This window comes from Rousettus aegyptiacus, unplaced genomic scaffold, assembly GCF_014176215.1.
Source record: "Rousettus aegyptiacus isolate mRouAeg1 unplaced genomic scaffold, mRouAeg1.p scaffold_m13_p_10, whole genome shotgun sequence".
Taxonomy (NCBI): Eukaryota; Metazoa; Chordata; class Mammalia; order Chiroptera; family Pteropodidae; genus Rousettus; species Rousettus aegyptiacus.
In genome coordinates this window covers 59,186,442-59,192,988 of record NW_023416285.1, presented here as the reverse complement: position 1 = coordinate 59,192,988, position 6,547 = coordinate 59,186,442, and the positions used below count along the sequence as shown (strand labels likewise).

The following is a 6,547-nucleotide window of genomic DNA, read 5'->3' as shown; positions in this document are numbered from 1 at the left end:
CCGGGACGCAACCCTCAGCGGCCCGGCGCCGGCTCCGCCTGCGCGCCCCAGCTGTGCACTGGGGAAGGAGTTTGCGTGGCCCTCGCTCCGGGTCTCAGCGCAGGTTGCGGACACCAGAGGAGACCCTCGGCAGGGAGAGAACCTCGGGAGAAGAAGAAGGAAGAGGGTTTGGCGGAGAAGAAGCCACCCGTGGCCCTCGTGGCTGCCCCTACCTATTCCATCGATCTCACTTTCAGACGGAAAGGAGAGGGAGAGGAAGAAGAAAAAGAAAGAGAAGGGGGTGGGGTGGGAGAACTGGATATAAAGATCGGCTGGGGGGATGGTGGAAGATTTTTGGTCTCTTCAGCAGCGTCTTTTCTTAAGCGGCGGCGGCGGCAGCAGCAGCAGCAGCAGCAGAAGCAGCAGCAGCAGCAGCAGCAGCGGCAGAAGCAGAAGCAGAAGCAGAAGCAGAAGCAGAAGCAGCCCCAGCTATGACTGCCGCATGTTAATAGCTGCCGCTTGGGTCCCTCGGCTGCTGCTGGAGACAGAGACTGACTCCGAAGTTGTGCAACTGTGGTCTGGGAGAGACATTTGAACCCTCCTCTCTCTTGGCTCCGTTTTTACCTCCTCGGTGTGTGCGAAGATAGGAAACGTAAAGGAAGACGAGCATTTGATTCTTCTTTATTCCCCTTCCCCTTTCTCCGTGGCTGTGTAGCAGAAGAAAAGGGGAAAAGAGAGACTTTTTGTTGTTTCCTCGGCTGGAGTCTCCACCCTCCTGCTGCCTCTCTGAGCTTTGGTTATCATCCTTTGCCGCGTGTGGTGGGGGTGTCTTCACTGGGGCCGGTCGGTATTTTTGCCCCGGGCTCTGTGGCTGGATTGTGGAAACTGCACCCGGCTGCAGGTTGTTGAGCAACTGATGGGACGATCTCAGGGAGCAGCGGTTACAAAAGGTAATTCTTCTCACTCTTGCTAATAGTGGTGGCCGGCGTCCGCGGGGCGGGCAACCGGGGAGTTGCAGAATTCACGCACACTCAACCTCCCACTCACACACTCGCCCGCACACACACTCATCTGATTGTGATGCGGGGCGTGAAGGGAGCCTCCTGCCTGGTGAGCGCTGGGGTTTGGCACGGGTTCGAGGTTTTCCCCGCTATTGAGCGATTTTGCGGCCAAGCGGTTAGAAGGGGAGAGCGGACCCGGCGCATTTGCAGTCCAATACGCTGGGGAATAGGAACGGTTTCCACCCCGGGAATTTTCCCTCCTCTCTCACCCCAGTGTCATCCTCTGGAGGGGGCTGAAAGGCAGACCAGGGGGCGCCTTCTCTACGCCTGCCGGGAGCCAGTGCTGCTGAAGGCGGGAGCAGGCTGGAGGACTGACAGACACCGGGTGAGGAGCTGGGCTCGGGGTGATGGGAACTACGGGGTGGCGAGTCCTCCAGGGACACCTGACTGGAGGCTCTGTGGTGCATGCGTTTGCCCAGGTCGCGCCCCGGAGTGGTAGAGCTGCGCTGCCTCCCCGCACCCACCCCGCCGGTTGTGTCCCCTTCATGGCAGTTTAGACCTGCTTGCCCAGGCTTTGTTAGGCGGTTTGGTTGAAGAAAGCTGCCACTTTCGTGGGTGGCCCGGGGCGGCTCGGTGTTGGGAGTGGACACAGGGCGTAGGGTGGTATTGCAGGAATCCGGGCAGCCGGAGAGGGGTGGGCAGAGCATCGGTGGCCGCGGTTGACTGGGTTACAGGTAGGAGGGCAGGCGTCCCAGACCTCACAGGAGGAGAGGCTCCGGGTGTCTCCAAGCGTCAGTGCCACTGTGCCCCCGCCACTGGAGCGGAGGGACTCAGCGTGCCAGGCTCCACGGCAGTATAGGTGGGTGGGTGTGTATGTTAGCTTGAGGGGGTGGGTGGGGGGCGACCTTCGCTGCCAGGATTAGTTGTCTGCTGTGCGTGTTTGTGTGTGCGCGTTTGTGCGCTCTGGCGATGGCCGGGCAATATTTGCGCGGATGGCAGAGCTGTTGCTACTTAAGCTCAGTTTGCTTATTGAAATCGACTGGGATCCTCTTAACTGCAAAATCTGGTTTGAGGAGGCCACGGGGACCCCGTAGGAGTATCGGGGAAGCCCCACAGTTGTTCCCTTTACCCCAGAGGGGAGCACCTCCGCTAGATGCGTGCGGCGCGTGAGAATCCCTGGTGCAGCGCTCCGACTCACCCCAGATTAGAGGATCAAGGGATAGTCATCTCTCCCGTTTACTGAAACAATTGAGTCAAGCCAGCATAAGCCCTTGTCCCTTGAATTCTCTGGCCACTTCACTCGCTCCGGTAGAAACGTGCGCTGCTTTATTCATGGTCAGAGATACCAGAGCAATTGGGCTAACTCGAGGCGTGCAAGCCACCTCTGGGTGTCTCCTCCTTGTGCCTGTGTGTTCTCCTGCCTGCGGTAGTTAGAGCACGTTGTAAACAATGGTGTTAGCAGTCCTGCCTGAGTCTCCTTTCCACCAAACCTAGTGGTGCCTGTTGTGTTTACTTCCTGGGTGGATTACTCATTAGGAAGTATAAGCCTTCTTGCACCTCTGCTTTTACATCCTTCCAGCCAGCTGCTGGGGAAATGAGTAGAAGCATAGACTCTGGCAAGAAGGAAAAATTGCCTTCTGTGTTTTGCTCTGAAGTAAATAGACGGTCTGCTAATTTAGTGTCATATGGGTTAGCAACACTAGTTACTAATGTAATTTCAGAGTCTATAAAGAAACACTTCTTGAGTAATTTTTAATTAGGAAAATATTTTTTTATTTCCCTATGAGGTTAAACAGAGTAAAGCAGATTTCCCTGGTATATTTTTAAATGTGAAATGATACTAAATGACCTAGAGTTCTAGTGCCCAGTTGTTTGTGCACTGCAGATAGAATCATCAGTTCTTTTACAGTATTACCAAAGAAATTTTCAGATAATTTGTATAGGAATTAAAAAGATACTTGTTTTAAAGTATCTCTCAGCTTTGTTTCACTTTTTTTTTTGTAACCAAAGCAAGGGTTAAAACAATACAAAGATAAACAATTTTAAAAAGTCGAAACTGCATTTCAGTTTCAATAATGAAAAGGTATTAAATGCCTTAGTTGTAGATTAGCTCTGACTGCTTTGGTGTTTGTTGCCAATGGCTATGCTTTATTTTGTTTTAAAAAGTATAGCACTGTAAATGTGAAAGGGTACTTTGGTACTATAATTTCTAGATTTTTTTCTAATAACTTGAAAAAGTTTAGGTTAAAAAAAAGGAGTACAGACTCATCGATATCTGATTTTAAGTTATTTTTTATGCGATATTGCTGGCAGTGGTCATCTTAAGAGAAAACTTAGAGAATTGTGATTTAATTCATGAGAATCTAGCCTCATATAATTGTTTCATTTCTACAGGGTATGTATTAAAGTCTACACTTTCAAATATTTCTGAGGATTAAAGCATACTTGTCCTCTCATTTTGGAAGATCTAATCGCCATGATTCACAGTCCTTACATTAGAAGATTCGATCAGATCTGTTCTTTGTTTCCTAGCAGCATGTGTTTCCTAGCATTTACATTCCACAGGTCCTGATGTCATTAGAACTGTGTCTGTCAGTGTATTGTGCTGTCTTTAGCTGAAGGTGAATGTGTCAGAGTGCTTGAATGCCATTCATTAGCACTTTATCACTGAATATTCAATAACCTGCTCCATTGGTGTATATGGTTAACTGGACTATTTCTATGAACTTGGGGTAGGAGGAATGATTAGTATAAAGGTTTATGTGAACTATTTACATTTTTTAGAAAGACATGTTAGGCTGCATCAGGCATCATTGGCCTGGAGTGATAAGCCCGCATGTGTTTTGCCTGATGGAGAATTGCTTTTGATGTCTTCTTTTAAGTTGCTTGGTGTGATTATTCTTCAAGTTGAGAGTGTCCTCAAAATATGAATGGAGAGTCTTTTAGAAATGATATTCTTCATAATGATCTTCTTACATTTTGGAGATTTAACTATTCCTTTCACTAGGAATAATAGTATGAGAATTACTAGTTCCAGCTATTGTGCCTGGCATTGTTTCTGCTAATTAGGAAAGGCAAAATTTTGATGAACTTGATTTACCTTTGATTCCTTGGTGAGCAATGGCCAAGGAAATCCTCAATAGAAGACAAAAAAAAAGTTATAAAATACAAAAAAAAAAAAGCTGAAAAGTTAGTCAAATAATATACACAATGCTAGACTGAACTGTTTTTCAAATAGTTTGGACCACTTTAACCACTGGTTAAAACTCTCTTTGAAAAGGGCTGCTACTTACGAGTGGCAGTTGATTTTAGAAGTGGGGCATTTTTTTTTTTTTTTTGTCTAGAATTCAGTAAGGAAAACTGTGATTTTTGTTTTTAAGAATGAAAAGTATTTTTGAGAAGTGCTATTTAGCCTTATTTAGCATGGTATGAATGGCTAGAGCAGTTGGAGTTAAATGCTCTTTCCTTAAATTTTGCAAATGGCTAGTTTCCCTTTGATTTCTTAGATTTGCATTGCATTCAAAATATGCATTTGCTCACATGGGGAGGAACCCTAAAGACAAAAGCTGTATTGTAATTTAGCATTTGTTTGCCTTCAAGGACATATTTATGCTTAGATTACCATTGCGTTTATGTCTTTTTCTTTTATGCAAATATATTTCTTTATAGAATATCCTATTTTATAATAAAATGTAAAATATTCAAATATTAGTAAGGTTCTTCTGACATTTTCTCTTTGTTATCTGTGTGTGTGTGTGTGTGTGTGTGTGTGGTTAGAGTTGTCTGTCAGTGGGGAGAAAAATTCAGATTTTCATTCATTGAGATTTTGATATTGCTGTTTATTGGCCACTTTGAGAAAGTAAGTGTGCCTCTTGATAGCATTTATGAGTCCTAAGATATGTGTATTTTCCCAAAATATTTTAATGTCATTACAGTGCTCTAAGTGTCTATGTGGTCCAATTAATTAACCCTACTACTGCATAAGTAACCAGGTGTAATTTTGTTCTTAGAATTGTGACATGCTTATGTATTCACAAATACAATATATTCAAAAAATTATCTGTCCTGCTCTGAAGCAATCGAACTTTTCCATTTGTTTTATGAAGTGGATGAAAATGGAGAAGAGAGTTCTTTCTATATTCGATCATAACAGATTCTATAAATCTTAATAATTTATGTCTTGCTTATGTCTTGTTGACACTAAAAACAAGAATTTAACATGAATGAATTTCTTCATAAAAATAAGTACATATATTAGAAGAAGTTCATATTTGGTCCATATTATTTGAGAATATTTTTAGTAGTAATCTTTTTTTGTGTGTGAAAATTATCTCTGGGATGGAAAAATAAGTCACTCAATTAAATATTTCTGTCTGGTAAAATTTCTATGTCAGTTATTTTGTAGAGCAGATGATCTTTCTTCTTAAAGAAGTGTATTCTGGGGAAACCTGTGGGTTTCTTAGACCCTTTTAGAGGATCCGTTAAGAAGGAACATTTTTATAATAATACTAAGATGTTATTTGCCTTTCACTCTCACACATTAAGAAGTGTGTAGTAGAGTTTTCCAGAAGGCACATAATATGTGATGACATCATTGCTCTGATGACATATGGCAAGTGTGCTCGTGCATTCTTGTTAAAAATTTTGTCCAGTTTAACTGTTAATAAATAAATATCAATAGTTATGTTCAACATAACTCAGAGTTGTGTTAGGTCATCAGTTTTTAAGCATGTAAAAGGGTCCTGGGACCAGAGAGTCTGACAGTCCCTGACAATTGACTTTTCTAAAATCCGCTTCCTTTTATGCACAAGTGCCACCTCGTCTGACCATATAAGGAGGCATCTAGAATGAGAAAACAAGTAGATTGTCCAAGCTTTGATAACAAAGCACGAGCAGGATGGAAGTTTTATTTATTATTTGACATTTTCTTTATTTTCTTCCCAAAATGGAAAGCTTGTTTTTAATATTTTTTGGTTCAGAGTTAATGAAATGGGAACTTTAAAGTTACAAGGTCTCCAGCTTGATCTGCTGACAGGAGCTACTGGGAAAAATTAAAATCTAGGCCCTTGGTCCTGATGTTCTGAAATCTGGAGAGACAGAATGGTGTGGTGGTGAAGAGAAGGGACTCTGTGGCATGTTTACATAGGTTTGATAAATATTTTGACTTTGGGCAAGATACCGGATTTCTCTATGCTTTAATTTCCTAATATGTTTTAATGGGTATAACAGTTGTACTTAATTCATAGGTTGTTGTGAAGATTTAATGAGAAAATATAAAGTACTTAAAACAGGTATGGGCACACAATAATATGCATGCAACTCTTTGCTGCTATTGCTGTTGTTAATTATTATTATTATTATTATTATTATTAACTAGATCTGCTGAGGGCCCCAGGAAACACTAATCAACTACTCTTGTGATTCAGATATGTAGTTATGTTTTACCTCATTGCTTTAGAGCATGCCTTAAAATGCTTTACATTTGAAAATTTTATATGAAAGCTAATTTTGATTTTATTTTATATTTCTACTTTAAAACTCATGAAGAGTTATTGGGATCTTTTTTT

At 42.7% G+C, this 6,547-nt stretch overlaps 1 protein-coding gene across 26 annotated transcripts in view; it reads left to right on the top strand.

Moving 5' to 3' along the window:
* Positions 1–812: 812 nt before the first annotated feature.
* ADGRL3 (adhesion G protein-coupled receptor L3) overlaps positions 813–6,547 on the top strand; it is a 713,052-nt gene continuing 707,317 nt past the window's right edge. For 18 of the 26 annotated variants that reach the window (XM_036226810.1, XM_036226802.1, XM_036226792.1 and 15 more), the window contains exons 1-2: positions 813–929; positions 1,255–1,839. The gene's annotated coding sequence lies outside the window, so the exon portion shown is untranslated. The remainder of the gene's footprint in view (positions 930–1,254; positions 1,840–6,547) is intronic. The other 8 variants (XM_036226761.1, XM_036226753.1, XM_036226746.1 and 5 more) reach the window with 5 other exon arrangements.